Source organism: Chiloscyllium punctatum, chromosome 5 (genome assembly GCF_047496795.1).
Source record: "Chiloscyllium punctatum isolate Juve2018m chromosome 5, sChiPun1.3, whole genome shotgun sequence".
NCBI classification, from domain to species: Eukaryota; Metazoa; Chordata; class Chondrichthyes; order Orectolobiformes; family Hemiscylliidae; genus Chiloscyllium; species Chiloscyllium punctatum.
In genome coordinates this window covers 48,547,958-48,572,916 of record NC_092743.1, presented here as the reverse complement: position 1 = coordinate 48,572,916, position 24,959 = coordinate 48,547,958, and positions in this window count along the sequence as shown.

Genomic DNA, 24,959 nt, shown 5'->3' with positions numbered 1-24,959 from the left:
GGAAAATTACCCAGGTATGTCCTGTACACAAAAAGCAGGGCAACTCCAAACCAGTCAATTACCATCCCATCAGTTTACTCATGATCATCAGTAAAATGATGGAAGGTGTCATCAACAATGCTATCAAGCAGCATCTGCTCAGCAATAACCTGCTCCATGACATTCAGTTTGGGTTCTATCAGGGACTTTGCTCCTGAACTCATTACAGCCTTGGTCCAAATATGGATAAAAGAGCGGAATTCTAGAGGTGAGGTGAGAGTGACAGCTCTTGACATCAAGACCGCATTAGACTGAATATGGCATCAAACAGCCCTAGGAAAAGTTGGAAAACTCTCTGCTTGTTGGAGTCATACCTGGTACAGAGGAAGATAGTTGTTTCCTTTTTTTAAGATTAGATTCCCTACAGTGTGGAAACAGGTCCTTCGGCCCAACAAGTCCACACCAACCCTCTGAAGAGTAACCCACCCAGAACCATTTCCCTCTGACTAATGCACCTAACACTTTGGGCAATTCATCTGACCTGCACACCTTTGGACTGTGGGAGGAAACCAAAGCACCTGGAGGAAAGTCGCACAGACACAGGGAGAATGTGCAAACTCTACGCAGACAGTAACCTGAGGCAGGAATGAACCTGGGACCCTGGTGCTATGAGGCAGCAGTGCTAACCACTGAGCCACCGTGTCGGTCATCTCAGCTCTAGGACATCTCTGCAGGAAGAAAAGTAGAAATTGCTGGAAATGCTCAGCAGGTCTGGCTGCAGGTGGCATCAGAAATCGGAGTTAGATTCTGGAGCAGTGAGACTCAGCAGGAGTTCCCCAGGAGAATGTCTAGGCCCAACCATCTTCAGCTGCTTGATCAATGATCTTTGCACCATAAGGTCAGAAGTAGGGATGTTCGCTGGTGATTGCACAATGTTTAGCACCATTCACTCTGAGGTACCTCTGAGGTACTGAAGCAGTCAATGCCCAAATACAGCAAGATCTGGACAATATTCAAATGTAGGCTGAAAAGTGGCAAGTAACGATCACACTATACAAATGCCAGGCAATGACTATCTCCAATAAGAGGCAATCTTATCATTTTCTCTTGACATTCCCATGGTGTTACTTTCACCAAATCTCCTATTATCAACATCTAATGGGTTACTATTGACCAGAAACTGAACAGGCCCAGCCATGTAAATACAGGAGCTACAAGAGCGGGTCAGATGCTAGAAATGCTGTAGCAAGTAGTTCACCTCCTGACCACAATCTACAGGGAACAAGTTAGGAGTATAATGGAATACTCCTCAAATGCCTGAACGGGTGCAGTTTCAACAACACTCAAGAAGCTTGATACCATCAAGGAAGAAGCAGCCTGCTTAACTGGCCCCACATTCAGAAGCATCCATTCCCTCCACCCTGACACTCAGTAGTAGCTGTGTGTACTGTCTGCAAGAGGCACTGCAGAAAATCACCAAGGCCCCTTCGACAATACCTTCCAAATCCACAACCACTACCATCTAGAAGGACAAAGGCAGGAGATACATGGGAACACCATCATGTGGAGCTCCCCCCCCTAGCTAATTACTGAGCTGACTTGGAAATTTATTGTCATTCCTTCAGTGTTGTTTGGTCAAAATCTTGGAGTTCTGTCCCTAATGGCATTGTGGGTCAACCTATAGCACATGGACTGCAGCGATTCAATCAAGTACTTCACCACCACTGTCTCAAGGGCAACTAGGGATGGGCAATGAATACTGGCCAGCCAGCAACACACACATCCATGAATGAATAAAAAGAAAACTGAGACACATTGGTCACCCCATCACAAATGCCAGTTTTAAGCCAATTCGATTCACTCCACTGAAGGCTATGGGCCCTGACAATAGTATTAAAGAAGTGTGCTCCAGAGCCTGCTGTGCATCTAGACAAGCTGTTCCATATGGTACTGGCACCAGCCTGACACTGTGGAAAATCACCTGGGTATGTCCTATATATAAAAAACCGGACAAATCCAACCTGGACCCCATGAGTCTATTTTCAATCATCAGTAAAGTGATGGAATGGGACATTAACAGTGCCATCAAGTAGCGCCTGCTCACCAATAACCAGCACTGTTGATGACTGATGGTTCTTAACAGAAGACATCTGCCCAGGGATCTATAAGACCATAAAGTATTGGAGCTGAAGTAGGCCGTTCAGCCCATCAAGTCTGATAATCAATGAAATCATGGCTGATCTAATAATCCTCAACTTTATTTCCCTGTTTTTATCCATAATGCTGCATTCCCTTACTGATCAAAAATCTGTCTATCTCAGCCTTGACTATACTTGACAACCTCAACAGTTGTCTGTAGTCATGAATTCCATAGATTCATAAGCTTCAGAGAGAAATTCATCCTTTATCTCTGAGTTAAATGGGCCACCTCCTCTTTAGAGATAATGCCCTTTGATCTTAGATTCTCTCACAAGGGGGAATAATCGCTCCACATCTCCCCATCAAGTCCTCTAAGAATTTGATATGTTTCAATAAGGTCACCTCTCATTCTTCTGTATTTCAAAGAATACAGGCCAAATCTACAGAAATAAAACAAAGAACTTCAGATGCTGGAGGTCTAAAACAAAAACATAATGTGCTGGAGAGACTCAGCAAGTCTGGCAGCATCTGTAGAGAGCAAAACAGAGCTAATGTTTCATGTCCTGTGACCCTTCTATTCATCCAACAGTCTGAATATACTCCGTGTCAGCTTGGTGAACCTTCTCTGGACTGCTACCAATGCCAATATATCTTTCCTTCGATAAGGGGCCTAAAATAGTCCATACTATTCCAGCTGTGGTCTGAATAGTATCTTGTATAGTTTTAACAAACTACTTTAATACTCTATTCCCTTTGAAATGAAGGTGTGTTCTTTATTACTCACTGATCTTGAATACAAGCATTTGTGATTTATGGATGAGGACACCTAAATATCTCTGTTTAGCAGTATTCTACATTTTTACTCTGTTTAAATGATATTCAGCTCCTCTGTGCTTCCTAACAAAGAACAGAACATTATGTTCCCACTGCCATTTTTTGCCCACTCGTTTAACCTGTCTGTATCCCTCTACAGATATCCTCATCATTCACTTTCCCATTTGTTTCTGTCATCCACAAGCATGACATTATTACCTTCACTTTCCTCATCCAAGACATTAATCTATATTGTAAATAACTATGGTTGCTTGGAGGGATGGGGGGAAGAAGTCTCATTGAGACATGTGGAATACTGAGAGGCCTGGATAGAGTGGATGTGGAGAAGATGTTTCCATTAGTAGGAGAGACTAAGGGCACAGCCTCACATTGAAGGAATGGTCCTTCATAACTGAGATGAGGAGGAATTTCTTCAGCCAGAGTGTGGTGAGTCTGTTGAACTCGTTGCTGAAGCAGGCTGTGGAGTCCTCATCATTGAGTGTATTTAAACCAGAGATAGTTTCTTGATTAGTAAGGGAATCAAAGATTATGGGGAGAAAGCAGGAGAATGGGAGTTGTGAAACATATCAGCCATGATCAAATGGTGGAGCAGACTAAACTGGCCAAATAGCCTAATTCTGATCCTATATCTGGTGATTGCTGCTTTGATCTCTCTGGTACACCAATAGTCAAAGGTTGTTAACTTGAGTACACCCCCTTATCCCAAACCTCTATCTTCTATTAGTTAGCCAATCCTCTATCCATGTTGATATATTACTGACAAAACCATGGGTCCTTATCTTAATAAGTAACCTAATGTGTGATACAATATCAAACTTCTCAGAAAATCCAAATATTTTACAACCACTATTCTCCTTTGTCTATCCTGTTTATTCCCTCCTTAAAGACTTCTAACAATTCTGTCAGGCATGATTTTACCTTCATGAAACTATGCTGAATCGGCCCGATTATATAATGCATTTCACCCTTTATAATAGACCCTAATGTTTTCTTAATAATAGGCATGAAGCTAATTGACTTTTTAAAAGTCTGCTTCCCTTCTTAAGTAAAGGCATCAGATTGGCAGCTTTCCAATTCTCTGGAACATTTCCAGAATGTAAGGATTCTTGGAAGATTACAACCAGTGTATCCTCTACCTTTGTAGATACTTCCTTAAATATCCTAGGATGCATCCCATCAGATCCAGGAGACTTTAACCGATTATTATTTCGAATCACCTCATCCATGCCTGTCAGTATTCTGTACATTTCAATAAATCCCTAGCACTTTTTCTCTATTGATAGTGTTCATACTTAATTCCTCTCCTCATTTTACCTCTTGAATATTTAACAATTTTGTTATATTATTAGTGTCTTTTGACACCAGAACCTCCAGTGTAAAAGCCATCTAAAATTAAGTGGGTAAGTTTTAATCCAATCAGCGACAGAAATAAGGTATTCAACCCTGATCAGAATATATGGACCAATGTCGCTCTGTTGCTTTTTCGCCTCTGCCGTATCTTGCTCTGATACTACAGCCCACACCACCCACTTATACTCTTGTAAGTGGCATTAAGTGATGCTCTAGGGTATATGAAATTAAAAAGGATGAAGCAGTAACCTTTTTAAATATTAAATCTTTTGAATGAAAACTTGTATTCTTGTGCACATCAAAGTGTTAAATGCAATTTGCACATTCTTCCTTTACCTTCATCTCCCTGTATAAGATTTTGTTTATTTTAAATCTCATAGGTGTAAAACAATGAAAAATACTTCATTTTGTGCTTAGTAATTGAAAACTCCAGACATTCCATTAAGTTATTATTATTAGTCATGATTCTACTTTTATTTTAATCCTGTAGGTTGTTAGCATAGTGAAACAAAAGGACTGAGAACTCTTCAAAGCTGCTCCCTTGTCATTATTTCACAGAAAGTTTAGTACAAACCCAGTTATGAGAATGTGGTGCTTCTGCTATATTTCAAGGCAATGTCTTCTGTTTTATAAACTTCTCCTGTGGTGACCCACAGTAGTACTATGGAACCATTCCTCCTCCTCCCAGCTCAACAAGCAGACACAATTACACACAAAAAAACTAACAATTCTTTGATAGCCTCCAGATCTTTCAGTACTACTGGTTAGGACGCTGTAGACTGAGCACAATAGGAAAATACTGTAGCTGCCAGAAATTTAAAATAAGAAGAGAAATTGATGGAAACACTCAGCAGGTCAGGTAACATCAAAGGAGGGAGAAGCAAAATTTAACATTTTGAGGCCATTCCCTCTTGAAATGGAATTGTGTTATGGACCAGACAAAAACCCTCAAAATTAATCAAGCAAATAGTCTTGACCCTAAGTTTTATTTTATTTAAAGGCATGGGTGACATTGGTCCAGATACACTGATTACTGTTGAAAACCCTATTTCTGTCCCTGATTGGATGATAACCCACCTGCTTAGATGATTTTTGCACTGATTCCAGTGTCAAAAGGCACCGATAGCATTTTAAAAATTATTAAATATTCAAGAGGTAAACTGAGGAGAGAAATAAGGCTCTATGTTCCAGATATGATTCAATTAGTCATACTAATAGGCTGTAAGCAAACCATTCTTTATACTTATACCATATTTATACACAAACAAAAAAAACATTGCCACAACTTTGATTCTGTCAAAATACTTAACTAGATAATGTTTATTTAACTACTGCCCATCCACTGTTTCAATACAATAACATCACATAAACACACCCTTGGCAAAGGTAAATTCAGCAAAACAGATTTGCTTGCATGCTGTCTTCTCACTCTAGACCAGCAGAATGAAATACTGAAACATGTCTGGCAGCACACAGAGAAGTCAAGCTTTTTGCTGTACAGAGAGCTGTATCTAGCAGCTTCAACTCCAAAAACCCCCAACACCAACATGCATGAGCCTGATTCCACCCACACATGCTTCTTTTGTCCAATCAAAAATAAAATCCCAAAACTATTTATTCTGCTTTCTGTGAAGCAAACATCTCATCACAGGTTGACAACACTTCTCTTTAAGAGAAACAGGACAAAGCAAATCACTCTTGAAGTACATATTGTCACAATTGAATCACTTGAATTGAAAAACACAGCAGAACATGTACATCATATCCTAAGGGAAATGTCCAGTCATGTGCAGGCATATATTGAGTCCCCAGGAGCAGACGCCAGCCTGAATTTTCCTTTAAGATGGAAAATTATAGGCCAATTAGCCTAACCTTGGTTGTTAGTAAAATTCTAGAATCCATCATTAAGGATGAGGTTTCTAAATTCTTGGAAGAGCAGGGTCGGATTATAACAAGTCAACATGGATTTAGTAAGGGGAGGTCGTGTCTGACAAACCTGTTGGAATTCTTTGAAGAGGTGACAAGTAGGTTAGACAAGGGAAACCCAGTGTATGTGGTCTATCTAGACTTCCAAAAGGCCTTTGACAAGGTGCCACATGGGAGGCTGTGAGCAAGGTGAGGGCCCATGGTGTTCGAGGTGAGCTACTGGTATGGATTGAGGATTGGCTGTCTGACAGAAGGCAGAGAGTTGGGATAAAAGGTTCTTTTTCGGAATGGCAGCTGGTGACAAGCGGTGTCCCGCAGGGTTCAGTCTTGGGGCCGCAGCTGTTCACATTATATATTAATGATCTGGATGAAGGGACTGGGGGCACTCAAGTGAAGTTTGCCGATGATACGAAGTTAGGTGGACAGGCAGGTAGTACTGAGGAAGTGGGGAGGCTGCAGAAGGATCTAGACAGTTTGGGAGAGTGGTCCAGGAAATGGCTGATGGAGCAAATATGAGCAAATGCGAGGTCTTGCACTTTGGAAAAAAGAATACAAGCATGGACTACTTTCTAAATGGTGAGAAAATTCATAAAGCCAAAGTACAAAGGGATCTGGGAGTACTAGTCGAGGATTCTCTAAAGGTAAACATGAGTCTGTGATTAAGAAAGCAAATGCAATGTTGTTATTTATCTCAACAGGGTTGGAATATAAAAGCACGGTTGTGCTACTGAGACTTTATAAAGCTCTGGTTAGGCCCCATTTGGAGTACTGTGTCCAGTTTTGGTCCCCACACCTCAGGAAGGACATACTGGAGAGCGTCCAGCAAAGATTCACACGGATGATCCCTGGAATGGTAGGTCTAACATACAACGAATGGCTGAGGATCCTGGGATTGTTTTCATTGGAGTTTAGAAGATTAAGGGGAGACCTAATAGAAACTTACAAGATAATACATGGCTTGGAAAGGGTCGACGCTAGGAAATTGTTTCCATTAGGCGAGGAGACTAGGACCCGTGGACACGGCCTTAGAGTTAGAGGGGGTAAAGTCAGAACAGAAATGCGGAGACATTTCTTCAGCCAGAGAGTGGTGGGCCTGTGGAATTGCCATCGAGTGCAATGGAGGCCGGGACGCTAAATGTCTTCAAGGCAGAGATTGATAAATTCTTGATGTCACAAGGAATTAAGGGCTACGGGGAGAATGCGGGTAAGTGGAGTTGAAATGCCCATCAGCCATGATTGAATGGCAGAGTGGACTCGATGGGCCGAATGGCCTTATTTCCACTCCTATGTCTTATGGTATTTTGGTCTTATTGTCTTACCTCATAGAATAAAGTGCTTGCCAAGATCAGCAGCTGGGACGGGTCAATATGGCGGAGGTTTACCCACTTTAAATTTATTCCAAGGTTGACAGGACAGTAAAGCATCAAGGTAAATACAGAAAGTAGACAGGAGATCTCCAAAAGGAAATGACAGAAGTCATAGATAAAATGATACTAGGTTAGCAATTAACATAAGAGTGTACAAAAGCATTCTATAATTATATAAATAATGAAAGGTTAGTTAAAGGAAGTGTACAAGGGATTAGTAACCAAATACAAGATGATCTTGTAGAGGCAGAAGGCATGGCTGAATACTAAATGAATACCTTGCATCTGTTTTCACTAGGGGAAAAGGATGCTGTCAATATGGCACTATATTCAGAGGCGCTAACAGAATAACTGAGTTGGCTTCAGCTGGTGTACTATTTTCAGTTCTGGTCCTCACATTTTAAGAAGGATGTCAATATCTTCAGAAAAGTGCAGAAGAGATTTATTAAAATGTCACCAGAAATGGGGTTATGTGACAACGTGGTGAGACTAGAAAAACTGGAGTTATTCTCCTTTCGTAGAGAAGTTTGAGAAAGGTTAGGAGAGATGTTTATGAATGGCTTTGGTAGAGTAAATACAAAGAAATTATTTCTTATGACAGTATGGTCAGTAACCAGAAGACACTAGGGATGAGGAATCATTTCTGTTAACACCTCCAGTTGTTGTGATCAGGGATGCATTGCCTGAAAGAGTAATCACAGCAGACTTAGTAGAAACATACAGAAAAAGATTTAGATAAATGATTAAAATGGGCAGGGATATGAGAAAAGAATAACTGACTTCATTTAATAACTACACAAAAGAACCAGTTTAGGCACACTGAGTTGAATGGTCTTGTTTGATTTTACACTCACTGGCCTGTGTGTTAAATTTTTTTTGTTTCTGCTGGATTTTAAACAGAACACAGTTTTATGAGGAGGGGACAAAGCTGCTGTGTTTTGTGGAAGATTTGAGGCAAAAACATTAAATACGTATTTTACTCGATCTACTGATCCAATACTGCCCGAAAATGGACCTAAAACAGTCGTAAAAAGAGCTCAAGCCCAACAATCCATTTGCAGGTTGATGTTCAACAATACTGCACTTATCAGACAGTGGTACCAACCAAATATTATCTTTTTATTTGTTCATGGGATGCGGGCATCATTGACTGAGCCAGTATTTCTTGCCATTGCTAATTGGTGGCGAACTACTTATTGAACATGGCCGGTCCTTGGTTATACCTACAGTGCTGTTAGGAAGGAGGTTCCAGCATTTTGACCAAAAACAGTGAAGGAACAGTGATCTGTTTCCAAGTCAGGATGGCAAGTGGCTTAGAGGGGAACTTGCAGGTGAAAATATTCCCATGTAGCTGTTGCCCTTATCTTTTGAGATGGTAGAGGTCATGGGTTTGGAAAATGATGTTAGAGGAGATTTGCTCCCATTGTGCAACTGTGGTGGAGAGACTGCACGTTGAAGGTGATGGATGTGTTATGAACAAGTGGGGAGTATTTCATCACACTCCTGACTTGTGCCTTGTGAATGCTGGACAGATAATGGGGAATCAAAAAGTAAGTTACTCACTGCAGGATTCTTAGCCCCTGATTTGCTCTTACTGCCATAGCATTGATATGTTTGATCCAGTTCAGTTTCTAGTCAATGGTAACTCCTGGGCTATTCATGGTGTGAGATTCAGTGATCGTCATGCATTTGAATATCAAGATGTGATAATTAGGCTCTCTCTTATGGTCATTGCCTAGCAGTTGTGTGATGCGAATGCTATTTGTCATTATTAACCCTAGCTTGGAAGCTGACAAGGCCATGCTACATGTGGACTTGGACTGCTGTCATGTCTGAGGACCTCAACCGATGCAGGACATCATGTAATTATCGATTAACATTCCCAATCTGTCCTTATGATGTTGGCAAGGTCATTGATGAAGATGGTTGGGTCCTTGATATTACCCTGAGGAACTCCTTTAGAGATGAGAGACTGAGATGAACGAACTTTAGAACCACAATAATCTTCCGTTGTGCTAGCTATGTCTCCAATCAGCAGACAGTTCCCCCTCCCCATGCATTCCCATTGACTCCAGTTTTGCTTTGGACATATAATGCCATTATTGTTATTGTTATTGATATGTTATTATTATTAATTGAAACACATAACAGTATATTTGTATAAATGAATATAATCCAGTGATCCTGTTCAACTTCAGACTGTGCTGTTGACTTCACATTATGCTGAATCATGTACTATCTTCGGGGTAGCTCTTAATTGCACTGAACCACTACTGTTTTCACCTATCAATTTCCCTTTTCTTTGAAATTACCTCCACAGGACCATTGTTTAAGTGGAAAGTAGACTTCAGGTTGAGATTGCTTATTATTTTGGTATTGTTGGCCACATCACATGCCTTTGATTCCGTTCTGTTAACAGCATCAAACAAACTGGATTTGAATTCAGCAATATCTTCCTTCCGACAGAATACCTTTGTCAGATTACTATTGCACAAATTTACCCTGCCAGGTAACTTTCACCACAAGGCCAATATCCTGCCCAAAAGGTATGCAAGTTGCCTTCTTAATGACAAATGGCCCATGGTGGCTCAGTGGTTAGCACTGCTGCCTCACAGCGCCAGGTACCTGGGTTCAATTCCAGCCTGAGGCGACTGACTGTTCAGTGACATGTAGGTTAAGTGCATTAGTCAGGGCAAATGCAGAGAAATAGGGTAGGGAAATGGGTCTGGGTGGATTACTCTTAGGAGGGTGGGTGTGGACTTGTTGGGCCAAAAGACCTGTTTTCACACTGTTGGGATTCTATGATTCTAATAGGCTGTGAAGCCAGTGACCTCAAGCAATGCAACTGGAAAGCAAAATGAGTGGCAAGCAATGTATCCTATCCTAATTAGTTGCGATGGTTCTCTGAAAGCTCATACAAATGCCACATAATTATAGTTGAGCGATTGGAGTTCTGCCAGAAAATAAACAGTTTAACAATGCCCAGTTGAAACAATAGGATGACTTTAACACTTCACTGTTAAGCATCATATATATTATCATTCATAAAAGATCCCAGTTTTACTATTTATATTCCTAGCATGCCCAGATTCACAGGGTCCCCAATCTGATCTCAGTTGCAATTTTCATTTTGTGATATAAAGTCACACTAATCACAAAGAGTTGTATGCTATCTCAGTGCTGAGTACATATCAAAAAGGCATTGAGAATATGCATATTTAGAATAATTTATAATTTTATGCTGGCAGCATTCCAAGCACTCAACTATAATTACACAGTATTGGTATGGGGTTTAGTGTAGCACTGCAATTGATCATAACCAATGTTTCAACATTAAAGTTAGCATGCTTGGCTACTCAGCTGCTGAGAATCTCCTGCATTAGGTCTTTATGTAATTTTGATTTGATTTAATATTTGAGATTTTGGAAGCATGCTTTGCACCATCTAATTTGGCAGGTTTCCTTCCAGCTTGTCTACTCCAAAATGAGAGCTCCATGTGCTTTAGTTATGAGTCATATATATATATAAAACTACCAGTTCAGCATAACAATGAAGATTGCTCTCTAATGGAGTCCAGTACTGTGTAGACATAAATGCACAAATCTTAGCATCACATGCAGAGAAAAGCATCAGAACCATTATAATCACACACTATGCTCACTTCACATAAATATAAGTACCCCAATGCTTTTCACACTAAAACACAACCTTTCAAAAAGCACTATGTCTAGTTATTACAATTCATGTTTGAAGCACTACCTGCAACACAGTGGAAGCTCAGTTGCAATTTCATATCTGAAAAAAAAAGCTGATCTGGGATCACTAAATAGCTTCAGTACATCATTTTGTAATCAAATATCTCAGAAATAATTTATACTATCAATTAAGAGTATTACCAAGAGATGGCTTCACAATTGTTACCATGTCAACTGAAGGAAAAAATTGAGCTAGAGGGTTTAAATGCACCAGCTGGTGATGTATTTATTTGATTCTAAGGACTGTAATAGAATCACAGATGTCCAAAGGTGTGGATGGAATATAATTTAAAGATGGAAACTACTGGAATTATGGAGCAGGGTGATAGGGTGTTGATGACTTGTTGTTCATAATCTCATTTAAATTTTGTCAGTCAGCAGAAAGCTTTAGGGATTTAGAATCTGTAAACTAAAGCGAGGAAGTACTTAACAAACTGATAAAATATCATTTAGAAAAAAGAAAGTCTTGTTGAATTTGAATACAGGAGAAAAAGAGCTTGATTGAAATGCACATAAATAGAAGCAACTCATCACAAATGCTGCTGATAGCCACCAGTGGGGTCCTGCTGTTTCATGATATTATCTCTGTAGTGCCACCAATAAACAAGTACTTTATTATTTCAAAGCAGGATTTACATAGTGAAAGCCTTTGTACCAACTGAGCATATTAAAGACGATACAAGGGAGGGATGACAGAAAGTCCTTTTAAGGGCATTACATTTTGTAGGTATACTCATGGGGTTAGTAAAGAAATCATCATGAATGTAAAGTGAATACAAGATCAGCTACTGAATTAAGCTACCCTATTGTGGCTTGCTGACGACTGGAAATTTGTTTGAATTCATAAGTAAAATAATTAATTCATGAAATATATGTAATAAGCAGTTAAAATAGTCTCCACTGCAATAAGGATTGCCATAGATTCAAGGCAGGGCTGACATAATTATTGTTCCAAGATGCCTCCTCAAGATTGTTTTCTTGCTGGACTGCATTTTGTATCCAATTCCAGGGTGAAGGTAAATCCCAAAGCCTTTTCTTCATATATAAGGAGCAAGAGGGTAACGAGAGAAAGGGCTGGTCCACTGAAGGACAAAGGAGGAAAGTTATGCGTGGATTCAGAGAAAATGGGTGAGATTCTTATTGAGTACTTTGCATTGGCATTCACCGAGAAGACGGACTGAGGTTAGGGATAGATGCTTGAGTACTCTAGGTCAAGTCAGCATAAGGAGGGAGGAAGTTTTGGGTATTCTAAAAGGCATTAAGGTAGGCAAGTCCCCAGGTCTGGATGGGATCTATCCCAGGTTACTGAGAGAAGCAAGAGAGGAAATAGCTGGAGCTTTAACAGATATCTTTGTAGCATCCTTGAACACAAGTGAGGTCCCGGAGTACTGGAGAATTGCTAATATTGTCCCCTTGTTTATGAAGGGTAGCAGGGATACTTAGGTAATTATAGACCGGTGAGCCTGACGTCAGTGGTAGGGAAGCTGCTGGAGAAGATACTGAGGGATGGGATCTATTTCCATTTGGAAGAAAATGGGCTTATCAGTGATAGGCAGCATGGTTTTGTGCAGGGAATGTCATGTCTTATAAACCTAATAGAATTCTTTGAGGAGGTGACAAAGTTGATTGATGTGGGGAGAGCTGTAAATGTCATATACTTGGGCTTCAGTAAGGCATTTGATAAGGTTCTACAAGAGAGGCTGAGGGAGAAGGTGAAGTCGCATGGGGTCAAGGGTGTTCTAGCTGAATGGATTGAGAACTGGCTGGGCAGCAGGAGACAGAGAGCAGTAGTGAAAGGGAGTTTCTCAAAATGGAAACTTGTGACCAGTGATGTCCCACAGGGATCCATGCTGGGACCACTGTTGTTTGTGATATACATAAATGATTTGGAGGAAAGTGTAGGTTGCCTCATTAACACGTTTGCAGATGACACTGAGATTGATGGAATAGCAGATAGTGAAGGGGACTGTCAGAGAATACAGCAGAATATGGATAGACTGGAGAGTTGGGCAGAGAAATGGCAGATGGAGTTCAATCTGGGCAAGTTCAAGGTGATGCATTTTGGAAGATCCAATTCAAGAGTGAACTATGCAGTAAATGGAAAAGTCCTGGGGAAAATTGATGTACAGAGAGATCTGGGTGTTCAGGTCCATCATTCCCAGAAGGTGGCAATACAGGTCAGTAAAGTGGTCAAGAAGGCATACGTCATGCTTTCCCTCATCAGACAAGGTATTGAGTGCAAGAGTTGGCAGGTCATGGTACAGTTGTATAGGACTTTGGTTCAGCCACATTTGGAATACTGCATACAGTTCTGGTCACCACATTACCAAAACGATGTGGATGTTTTGGAAAGCATGCAGAGGAGGTTCACCAGGATGTTGCCTGGTACAGAGAGCACTAGCTATGAAGAGAGGTTGAATAGGAGGATTATTTTCATCAGAAAGATGGAGGCTGAGGGGTGGCTTGATTGAAGTTTACAAAATCATGAAAGGTATAGACAGGCTGAATAGCAAGAAGCTTTATTCCCAGAGTGCGGAACTCAATTACTCGAGGTCACGAATTCAAAGTGAGGGGGGAGAGATTTAGTGGAGATATGCGTCAATGATTTTTATGCAGAGGGTGGTGGGGGCTTGGAACGTGTTGCCAGCAGAGATGGTAGAGGTGGGTATGATGGTAGAGGAGCATCATTTAAGATGAATCTTAGACAGATACATGAATGGGCAGGGAGCAAATGGATCTTAAGAAAATAGATGGCAGGTTTATATAGAGGATCTGGATTGGTGCAGGCGTGGAGGGCTGAAGGGCCTGTTCATGTGCTGTAGTGTCCTTTGTTCATTGTTCTTTGTTGTTCAATGTAGAGGTAAGTATGTGCTCATAATTCTCAGTGCAAGTGTATCAATGTTCACCAGAATTTAATGTACTCTCCAATTCAGAGGCCAAGAAATAAATATCTGGAAAATTTTCATGCAGTTTGTTAGGTCTCCAACCATTTACCTTCTGCCCTGTATCCCAAGAATGTGTGTGGTTAGGTGCAAAGCAGAAAAATATTAGTCTGCCACCAGCATCTATTTCAGCTGAATCAAAGGGCAGATTTTCCCCAGATCTTAAGTGGCATGAACGGTGGTGAGAAATTTGTAAATGTATTGTGAGATTGAAAAAATAACAGAATCTTGAAGTGGAGAAAATGTCTTGTGACTTTCCCCTCAATTTTCAAGTGGCAACTTTAGAATCTCACTATTTAATAATGACTACCTTATTTCGTATGTACTTGTATCTCATTAGTACCTCAACTTGCCTCAGTTATATGCCTTTTCTAATTTTAATCTTCTTTCTTTTTTCAATTGATGCTGCAAATTCCGAACAGAAAGTTGGAGCGGTTATCTAACGGCTCCAACTCGTCACTGACTCACCTCGGCTGTCATCCAACTGTTTCTTCCAAACAAGGTAGCTGCATGTTCCAGAGCCACTGTTCTTCTTGAACCTTCAAACTAATCAGCATCAGCCAACACACAGCCTCACCACAATGTCTCTCTCTGTCTCTCTCACACACACACACATACACTCTCACCACAACGTCTCACACCACAACTTCACACACATACACTCACACACACACACACTCACCACAACGTCTCACAGCACAACTTCACACACACACACTCACACACACACACACACACACACACCTTCACCACAACTTCACACACATTCACACACACACAAACACACCAGGATGTCTCACAACAGCCTCACCACAACATCTCACTCAACACACACACACACACACACACACACACACACACACACACACACCACACCGTCTCACACACACAGCCTTATCACAGTGTGTCACACATACAAATACACAAACAGCCTCATCACAACATCACTCATACACATACAAACACACACACACACACACACACATACACAAACACACACACACAAACATACAAACACACAGTGAGGAAGCAGACCACTTGGCCAATTGAGTCCACACCAACTATCTGAAGAAGATCCCACCCAGAGCCACTACCATCCCCCCACCCCACCATGTCCGCATGGCCAATCCACCCTAACCTGCACATCAAAGCAAAGCACCAGGAGGAAACTAATGCAGAGAACGGGGAGAATGTGCAAACTCCACACAGACACAGATGGAACCCGGGTCCCTGGTGCTGGGAGGCAGCATTGCTAACCACTGAGCTGCCCATAAAAAATATAGCTCATGCCATGATTCAACTGCTTCTGCCAGATCACTTTGCACACAGAAACTCAAATACATCTCATTATTCCAATCAGGATGCACCTCATGATTCCTTAGCTTGCATTCGTAGTGCTTGCTCACTTAGCACATACTTTGAAGCCACCAGACTATGTATACTGCTTATTGTTTTCTAAGAGCACACTCGTTGATTTTAGCCGAGACTTTTAGGCTGTCAGCCTCTGGTTTGCATTGTTTTCTTGGCATTCAGGCTCCTCAGTGCTCAGTTATGGATTGCCAATAGGCTGGAATTCCCTTTACCGCTGAGAGAAAGACAGGCAGCTTGTGCTGGTGGTGAGCATCGAACAGTCAAGCTGATGGACATGTCACCGTACGGCATTGCGCCAGGTCAATGTCAAACTCTCAACATGTGCCATCAGCTTACAAAGGCAAATACACAGCATGTGGGCTTCAAACAAATGGCTATGTGTGAAAAGTCAAATGGAAACAGGTCCTCAATGGAGTCAAGGTAGGCGACAGCCTATGGATAGTATCACAATCAGTCATGATGCTCATGTGATTACACTACAGGGGGTTGGCCAAAGTCAGTCAGGCATGTGGGCCTACCAAGGTCCAGGGATCCATGTCCTTACAGTGGGGGAATTGAGCCATGCTCAATCCAGCAAGTAACATGCCAACAATCTGGGGAATACAGGCAGGTGGGGTGTCTATAGGATGAGGTGGGCTGCGCTCACATCAAACTGTCTTGTAAAGTCAGTGATGGGTTGGGGGCGGTTAATTGCTGGTCAGTCCTGGGAGTATGACCAGGGAAATCATCAAGCCACAGTCCATGGGATTCTGACAAAAGCAAACAGTTCAAATCTAGGGATGGAGTTCATTGCAGTGGGATATGAGGGAGTCATTACAGTGATCGGACCAATTCTAAATAGAGAAGGGGGACTGGGAGATCTGGACAGAGGGTTTCTCCAAGGTCACAGTCTTCACTATGGTGATGGTCATAAAGTGGGTATATTAACAGGAATACCAACACATTTAACCAAAACAGAGGCAAGGCTGTAAGTCACAGGAATTACAAGGGTAGCAATGCAACACGAAAGATGGAGGAATGCCTTGTGTCTCGAGTAGACCCTGCAACGTACTCCCGCTAAAACAAGTTTGCAACCTTGTTATTTCAGATTGAAAGTCAGCTGTGCAATAAATGGACAAAATGGATTACACAGGCTTGAAAATTGGGTGGAGAGAGTTTGTGTTACTTTTCTGCAAGGATAGAGTAAAACTCCTGAATTTAAGGCCCTGTCAGGGGCAAATGCCATTATCATGCTTTCACTCACACAGTAATGCCTCCCATCTTGCTACAACTTGAACCAAATTGGTTGGTTATTTCTTATCCAAGAATGCACCTTTCAAATCTTGTCCTCAAGCAAGCTGGAACATCATACTGTGCATAATAATTCCCTCCTCATCATGTCAGCAAAGCAACAGCAATTAGACAGAGACACTTCTATGTGGAACCTGAAGTCCCCATTTTCCATTCCATAAATAGCATTGGGAGATAATGCTTAGCAGCTGCCACATTCACACACAAAACTGTAAGGTTGCAAGGCTTTGGTTTGTGATGTGGAAGGAAACGTTTTCTTTGAGCAGATTGCATTCATGAGTTAACTTTGGATAGAGTACCCACCAATGTGAAACTAAGCTGCTGGAGGATGCAGAAGAAAGTTTTGCTGTGAATCCACAGAGGTGGAGGTGGATCAGAAGATGACCATTCCTGGCCTCTTCCTAGTGGAGTTTCATTGGGTGCCACTGGCGCCTGGATAAGAAAAGAGAAATTAGTTGTGTAATTGGGATAAAGGCTTGTGTAAGTTAAGAATGAGTGTTTCAAATAAGTCATTTTGAACTTGAAATACTTATTCTGTTTTTCTGTCTCCACAGATGCTGCAAAACGGATTGATTTTCTCCTGCACTTTCCATTTATATTTGATAAAGTCCACATTAGATTTAGTACTGGGTAATAATCCCAGTCAGGTGTTAGATTTTGAGGTAGATGAGCACTTTGGTGATAGTGACCACAATTCAGTTATGTTTACTTTAGTGATGGAAAGGGGTAGGTATATACCACAGGGAAGAGCTACAGCTGGAGAAAAGGCAATTATATGCAATTATACAAGATGTACGATGCATACGATGGGGAAGGAAACTGCAGGGGATGGGCACAATTGAAATGTGGAGCTTATTCAAGGAACAGCTACTGCATATCCTTGACAAGTATGTACCTGTCAGGCAGGGAGGAAGTTGTCAAGCAGAGGAGCTATGGGTTACTAAGGAAGTTGAATCTCTTGACAAGAGGAAGAAGAAGGCTTATGTTAGGATGAGCTGTGAAGGCTCGGTTAGGGTGTTTGAGAGTTTCAGGGTAGCCAGGAAAGACCTAAAGAAAGAGATAAGAAGAGCCAGGAGGGGTCTGAGTAAGGATTTGTAAATAGTTGTTAGTTAATTATTCTCTGTTATACTTTAAAAAATAAAGTTAATTTTTACTTTAAATAGTTCTTGGCCACTCATTTTTTTACAGATTACTGCATGGGATAAATCTTTTCAGTGTTGCTGATTTTAAATTAAGCAGAAGGATTTACTTTGTGTCATATCAATGTTGATCAGGGATAGTCAACATTGTTTTGTGAAGGGTAGGACGTGACTCACAAGCCTTATTGAGTTCTTTAAGAAGGTGACCAAACAGGTGGATGAAGGTAAAGAGGTTGATGTGGTGTATATGGAGTTCAGTAAGGTGTTTGATAAGGTTCCCCATGGTAGGCTATTGCATAAAATATGGAGGCATGGGATTGAGGGTAATTTGGCGGTTTGGATCAGAACTTAGCTAGCTGAAAGAAGACAGAGGTTCATCTTGGAATTCAGTTACTAGTGGTGGACCGCAAGGATCTGTTTTGGGGCCAGTGCTCTTTGTCATTTTTATAAACGACCTGGATGAGGGCATAGAAGGAGGGGTTAGTAAATGTGCAGATGACACTAAGGTCAGTAGAGTTGTGGAGAGTGCCAAAGGATGTTGCAGGTTACAGAGTAGTGTAACCTTGGTAGTGTAGATGAGCAGAGGGATCTCACTGTCCATATACATAGATCCCTGAACATTGCCACCCAGGTTGATAGGGCTGTTGAGAAGACAGATGGTGTGTTAGCTTTTATTAGTAGAGGGGTTGAATTTCGGAACCATGAGGTCATGCTGCAGCTGTACAAAAATCTGGTGTGGCCGCCCCTGGAGTATCGCATACAGTTCTGGTCACTGTATTATAGGAATTATGTGGAACTTTTGGAAAGGGTTCAGAGGAGATTTACTCGGATGTTGCCTGGAATGAAGGGAAGGTCTTATGAGGAAAGGTTGAGGGAATTGAGGCTGTTTTCATTGGAGAGAAGAGGGTCGAGAGGTGACTTAATTGAGACATATAAGATAATCAGAGGGTTAGATAGGGTGGACAGTGAGAGCCTTTTTCCTCGGATGGTGATGGCTAGCACAAGAAACATTGCTTTAAATTGAGGAGTGATAGATATAGGACAGATGTCAGAGATAGTTTCTTTAGTCAGAGAGTAGTAGGAGTGTGGAACACACTGCCTACAACAGTAGTAGACTCACCAACTTTAAGGACATTTAAATGGTCATTGGATAGACATATGGGAGAAAATGGAATAGCGTAGGTTAGATGGGCTTCAGATTGGCTTCATAGGTTGGCGCAACATCGAGGGCGAAGGGTCTGTACTGCGCTGTAATGTTCTATGTTCTATATTTAGGAATGGGTTAGCGTTGGTGGGAATGGGAGAGAAGGGGAACTCAGACTTGGTTGATCATTGAGGTCTCTCTATCCCCAAATGAGCAACCATCATCTACTCCAGCCAACTGTGAAATCTTCTCCTCATAATTTAGAAGAATGAGAGGTGATCGCCTCAAAACATATAGGATTCTGAAGGATTTTGACAGGGTAAGTGCTGAGAGTTTCTCATCATGAGAAAGTCTAGGACAAGAGGATATAGGCTCAGAATTAAGGGGAGCCAATTTAAGACTGAAATGAGGTGGAATTTCATTTCTCAGAAGGTTCTGAGTCTCCTTGCCACAGAGAGCTGGGAGGAAGAATCCTTGGGTATATTTAAAGCTGAAATGGATTCTTGATCAATAGGGGAATCAAGGATTATGGGGATAAGGCAGAAGAGTGAAGTTGAGGAAGGTTGGATCAGCCATGCTCCTACTGAATGGCAGAGCAGGTTCAAGGGGTCAAATGGCCTACTCCTGTTCCTATTTCTTCTGCTTTTATAAGGAGCATAATGGATTAGGAGTTTGATGTTTGCCACCAGTAATGCCTTTCCACTAATCTTAGTCCAGTTGTGGGGTAATCTGATCATCCAATGAGAAAAGGAGGAATAGATTGAGTGTGATGGAAGTGGATGAAAGAGCAGTTAGTCGTGATTCATTAGCAGAAGTGATAAGGTGATTCCAATAACTGAGTAGGAGCTGAGAGGACAAGAATGGTTCATAGTTTGGAGGATGTGGTGGAAGCCTTCCATCATAAGGTCTTAACTAGAGATGTTCTCTGATGATTGCACAATGTTCAGCATAATTCACGACACATGAGAGTGGTGCTGGAAAAGCACATCAGGTCAGGTGACATCCAAGGAGCAGGAGAATTGACACTCTGGGCATAAGCCCTTCATCAGGAATTCATGACTCCTCAGACACCAAAGCAGTCCACGTTCAAATGCAAAACGATCTGGACAATATCCAGGCTTGAGCTGACAAGTAGCAAATAACATCCGTGCCACAAAAATGCCAGGCAATGACCATCTCAATAAGAGACAATCTTACCATTGCCTCTTGACATTCAATGGTATTACCATCACTATAAACGTCCTAGGGGTTACCATAAACTGGAAATTCAAATGGATGCACCTTATAAACACAGTGACTACTAGAGCAGACTAGAGTCTAGGAATACTGTGGTGAGTAACTCACCTCTGACTCCCCAAAACTTATCCATTATCTACAGAACAGAAATCAGTGCAGCTCCAATAATACAAGAAACCTGACACCATCTCGAACAAAGCAGCACACTTGATTGGCACCACATCCGCTAGCATCCATTCCCTCCAACACCGAAGCTCAGTTGCAGCTGTGTGTTCTATCTACAAACTGCAGAAATTCACCATAGATCCTTAGACAGCACCTTCCAAACACATAACCACTTCCATCTAGAAGGACAAGAACAACAGCTACATGGGAACATCAAAGCATGCATGATCCCTCCAAGCCACTCACTATCCTGATTTGGGAATATATCACCATTCCTTCACTGTTGTTAGGGACATTGTGGACTACATTACACGAACCGCAGCAGAAAGTGGCTCACTACCACCTTCTCAAGGGCAACATGGGATGGCCATAAACACTAACCAGCCAGCGACATCTATATCTCATGAATGAGTCTAAAACATGTCATTGCATGGACAAAATGTGTGCAATAGTGAGAATTGTCATCCGTGAGTGTTGGGGAGGGACATGTAGAGTGGCAGAAGTCAAGCCAGAGGTGGCCCTGTGAGGTTGCAGAGAGATGTTGGTGGCACCTATACTTGACTAGCTACTTTTCCACCATCTCATCCATCAGCACTTCCAGGTCCCTGTCCACGGAGCGAGCTTTCATTTCTGGGTCATGTATTTGGTCATGAGGATGAGCACCAATGTTTGAGAGGTAGTTCCTGAATTGCAGCATCTTAACCGATGCACGGCTGAGCTTCAAATATGATGCCAGTGGTGTAAATACTGCAGGTCCCAGCTATGGTGAGCACTTCTGCCTCTACAATAGCATGAGAAGGGTCCCAAAGGGGCTGGTTGCATCGCTGAGGTGAAGAGCAGAAGACGGTCAGGAAAAAATATCATGGCTGACTGGACTTGACAAAAAAATGTGGAACTTCTAACCAAGAATTCATGTCCTAATCTGTACAATTGACACAAATTCCAAATGATTAAAAATAAGTTGGGAACACAATGAGTTAATTTTCTCCATTCTAGTGCCTAGATTTATTGGTTTGCCTGGGCTTAGCTCACCAAAACGAATCAGGAGTTGTAGAGGGAAGGCCATAAATGTGCCTGTCCAAACCACATCAAGTGGCTACTTACCAGCAGGCTGTCTATGAAATGGACCTTCAAATGGCAGAATATGGCAGCTGACTGCATTGAAAAGGGATTGTGGTTTTACTTTCCCTGACAGTTATACACTGTGAAATAACTATCAGAATGGATGTGAAGAAGCCCTGATTGAAATCTCATGTCAGAGTTCTCTTTGCTCATAAAGAGTGACAAACAGTGACAACAAAGATGACCACTTCTCGGAAAATCCAGTCCAGTGGCCCATTGTCATATTTACAGGACAGCACCATAACAAAGTAGCACTCCCTCAGTACTGCGCTGAAGAGTCAACCAAGAAAATTCACTCACTTCCTGCAGTCAGATTTAAACACAAACATTCTGTTTCAAGAGGCAAATATATTATAGCTGAACCACATTTGATTTTTAAAAAAGACACTAAATTAGGAATTCAATTTACAGCATTCTCAGGCGTTGAAATGTCTCAAAATTCTGTAGTAATTCCCTACTTGCTCTTTCAGTATTTGAATATTAATTAATTTGTATAGCTGAAAGTGAGTATGTTCTTGCATTTGATAGCGGTTGGAGGGTTTTGCATTTGAACTGAATTTAGTTTAATACATGACATATCAAACTGGTTTTTGTAATGACTTCAATGCTTCAGAGGTTCCCACAGTCTGACCTGTTTTAACTGAAATTGGTAGCAACTGTTGAATAAATAAATAGATGCTGAAAAAATAATGAGCAACATTTTACTTCTGGAGATATTAAACTGAAGAGCCTCCTGGACTGAATTTATCACAATCACTTTGTATTTCTGTGGTACTCAATCACAGCCTGTCAATCATGATGTAATTGCATTGCACATCAGGGATTGGAGATGGTATCCTTTTTTAGTAACTGAGCGTGGGTTGCATTAACCATTATAACAGGAACTTCCAGTCAAGAGAAAAAGATTAAAAACACTGCTATTGAAATTGATCTTTACAACTACTTTACAGCATTTTTAGGGAGAAATACAAAAGACTGCTGGTTATTTACAATGAATGTTTGACTACAAACAACTTGCAAATAGAAGCAGTGTTTTTTTTTAATGCATATTCTCTAGTAACTTTTACATCGCTGAGCTTTCCATGAACTGAAGGATTTGATGGCAAATTTTAGTCCAAGACATCTGTCAGACCTCATAATTGACTGTGGCAACCACGTTTCCAACTTTCTCTTCCGCTGCCTTGGAAAACATCCAGCCTCTTCTCAGGACTGTGGTATAAAAGCTGCTTTAATACCCAGCTCCTTTGATGTAAGACTTTCTCTCCTCATCCTTCCGATCAAATTTACCAAAGCAGAAGGAACTTTGTGTTTTACTAATTCCACACAATTGATATTTTACTTTGCAAAGTCGTGCCCCCAAAACAAAGCACAGACCACATTAAAGGACCAGTCCTTTAAAAAGTCAACACAGTCCAACCATTTTATTATTTTTAATTCATAGAGTAGGAAACAAATAGTGAAGGAAAAGATTTCCATATATGGAATGAAATCAAAGAGTTGACTTTTTCTTTGTAAAAAATGCTTAATATAAAGCATACAGGAAAAGTCTTCTCCTTAAGACTGGTGCTTCGAGGGTTAAGGGTGAGCTGAACACCGCAAAATCATAAAGTTCGTATTGTTAATAAAATGTCAAGATCTTTTCATCCTGGCTCCTGTACTACTCCAGCACAGACTAGATTGAGTGTAGGTCGTTTCACAGAATTAAACATAAAGGTTTTATAGATTTTAAACAAATGAAAACCAGTTGTTGGCAATATACCATTACACTGTGATGACTGCTAAGAAAACTATTACCATCTTGGACTTATATTCAAAGCAGATTTTCTATCTATTTTTAGAGGTAACATTTCCACACATGATCAAATTGTCAACTATTTCAGACAACTGGATTAAAAAAAGAGCAAGAGATCAGTAAGTTCAAAAATACATCGACCTGGAGTTTATAATGTAGCCCTAGGATTCATTGTTTTCTTAAGAAAGCACCATCAAACCTGTGGATAATTTTAACGGTTCATTTGAATCTTCAAAATAAATTTGCTCCTCCTGTCAATTATTATACATAATAATTTTTTCTTTCATAAACATATTTAGCAAAAAAGAGAATTAGCTCTCACTTCTAAGCATGGCAGTAAGAATTTCTACTGATAGCAGAGTTACCTGAAGAAAAATGATAAACGAACAGTGGCAGCAATTGCTGGAGAAATTCAGCAGGTCTGGCAGCATTTGTGGAGAGAAACCTGAGTTAATGTCTCGAGTTAAGACATTTCTGACTTTACCAGTTCTCAGTTGGTGATCAACAATAGGATCTATTATCTCTTATAAAATGATATCAGTAGTGTGGATTTCATCTAGTCAATGTTAGCTTTAAAACTAAAAATTCAATTCTACAATATTAAGGACAAAAGGGTAACTAGGGAGAGAATAGGGCCCCTCAAAGATCAGCAAGGCGGCCTTTATGTGGAGCCACAGAAAATGGGGGAGATACTAAATCTATATTTTGCATCAGTATTTACAGTGGAAAAGGATATGGAAGATATAGACTGTAGGGAAATAGATGGTGACATCTTGCAAAATGTCCAGATTACTGAGGAGGAGGTGCTGGATGTCTTGAAACGGTCAAAGGTGGATAAATCCCCAGGACCTGATCAGGTGTACCCAAGAACTCTGTGGGAAGATAGAGAAGTGATTGCTGGGCCTCTTGCTGAGATATTTGCATCATTGATAGTCACAGGTGAGGTACCGGAAGACTGGAGGTTGGCGAACATGGTGCCACTGTTTAAGAAGGGCGGTAAAGAAAAGCCAGGGAACTATAGGCCAGTGAGCCTGGCCTCGGTGGTGGGCAGGTTGTTGGAGGGAATCCTGAGGGACAGGATGTAGATGTATTTGGAAAGGCAAGGACTGATTCGGGATAATCAACATGGCTTTGTGTGGGGGAAATCATGACTCACACACTTGATTGAGTTTTTTGAAGAAGTAACAAAGAAGATTGATGAGGGCAGAGCAGTAGATGTGATCTATATGGACTTCAGTAAGGCGCTCGACAAGGTTCCCCATGGGAGACTGATTAGCAAGGTTAGATCTCATGGAATACAGGGAGAACTAGCCATTTGGATACAGAACTGGCTCAAAGGTAGAAGACAGAGGGTGGTGTTGAGGGTTGTTTTTCAGACTGGAGGCCTGTGACCAGTGGAGTGCCACAA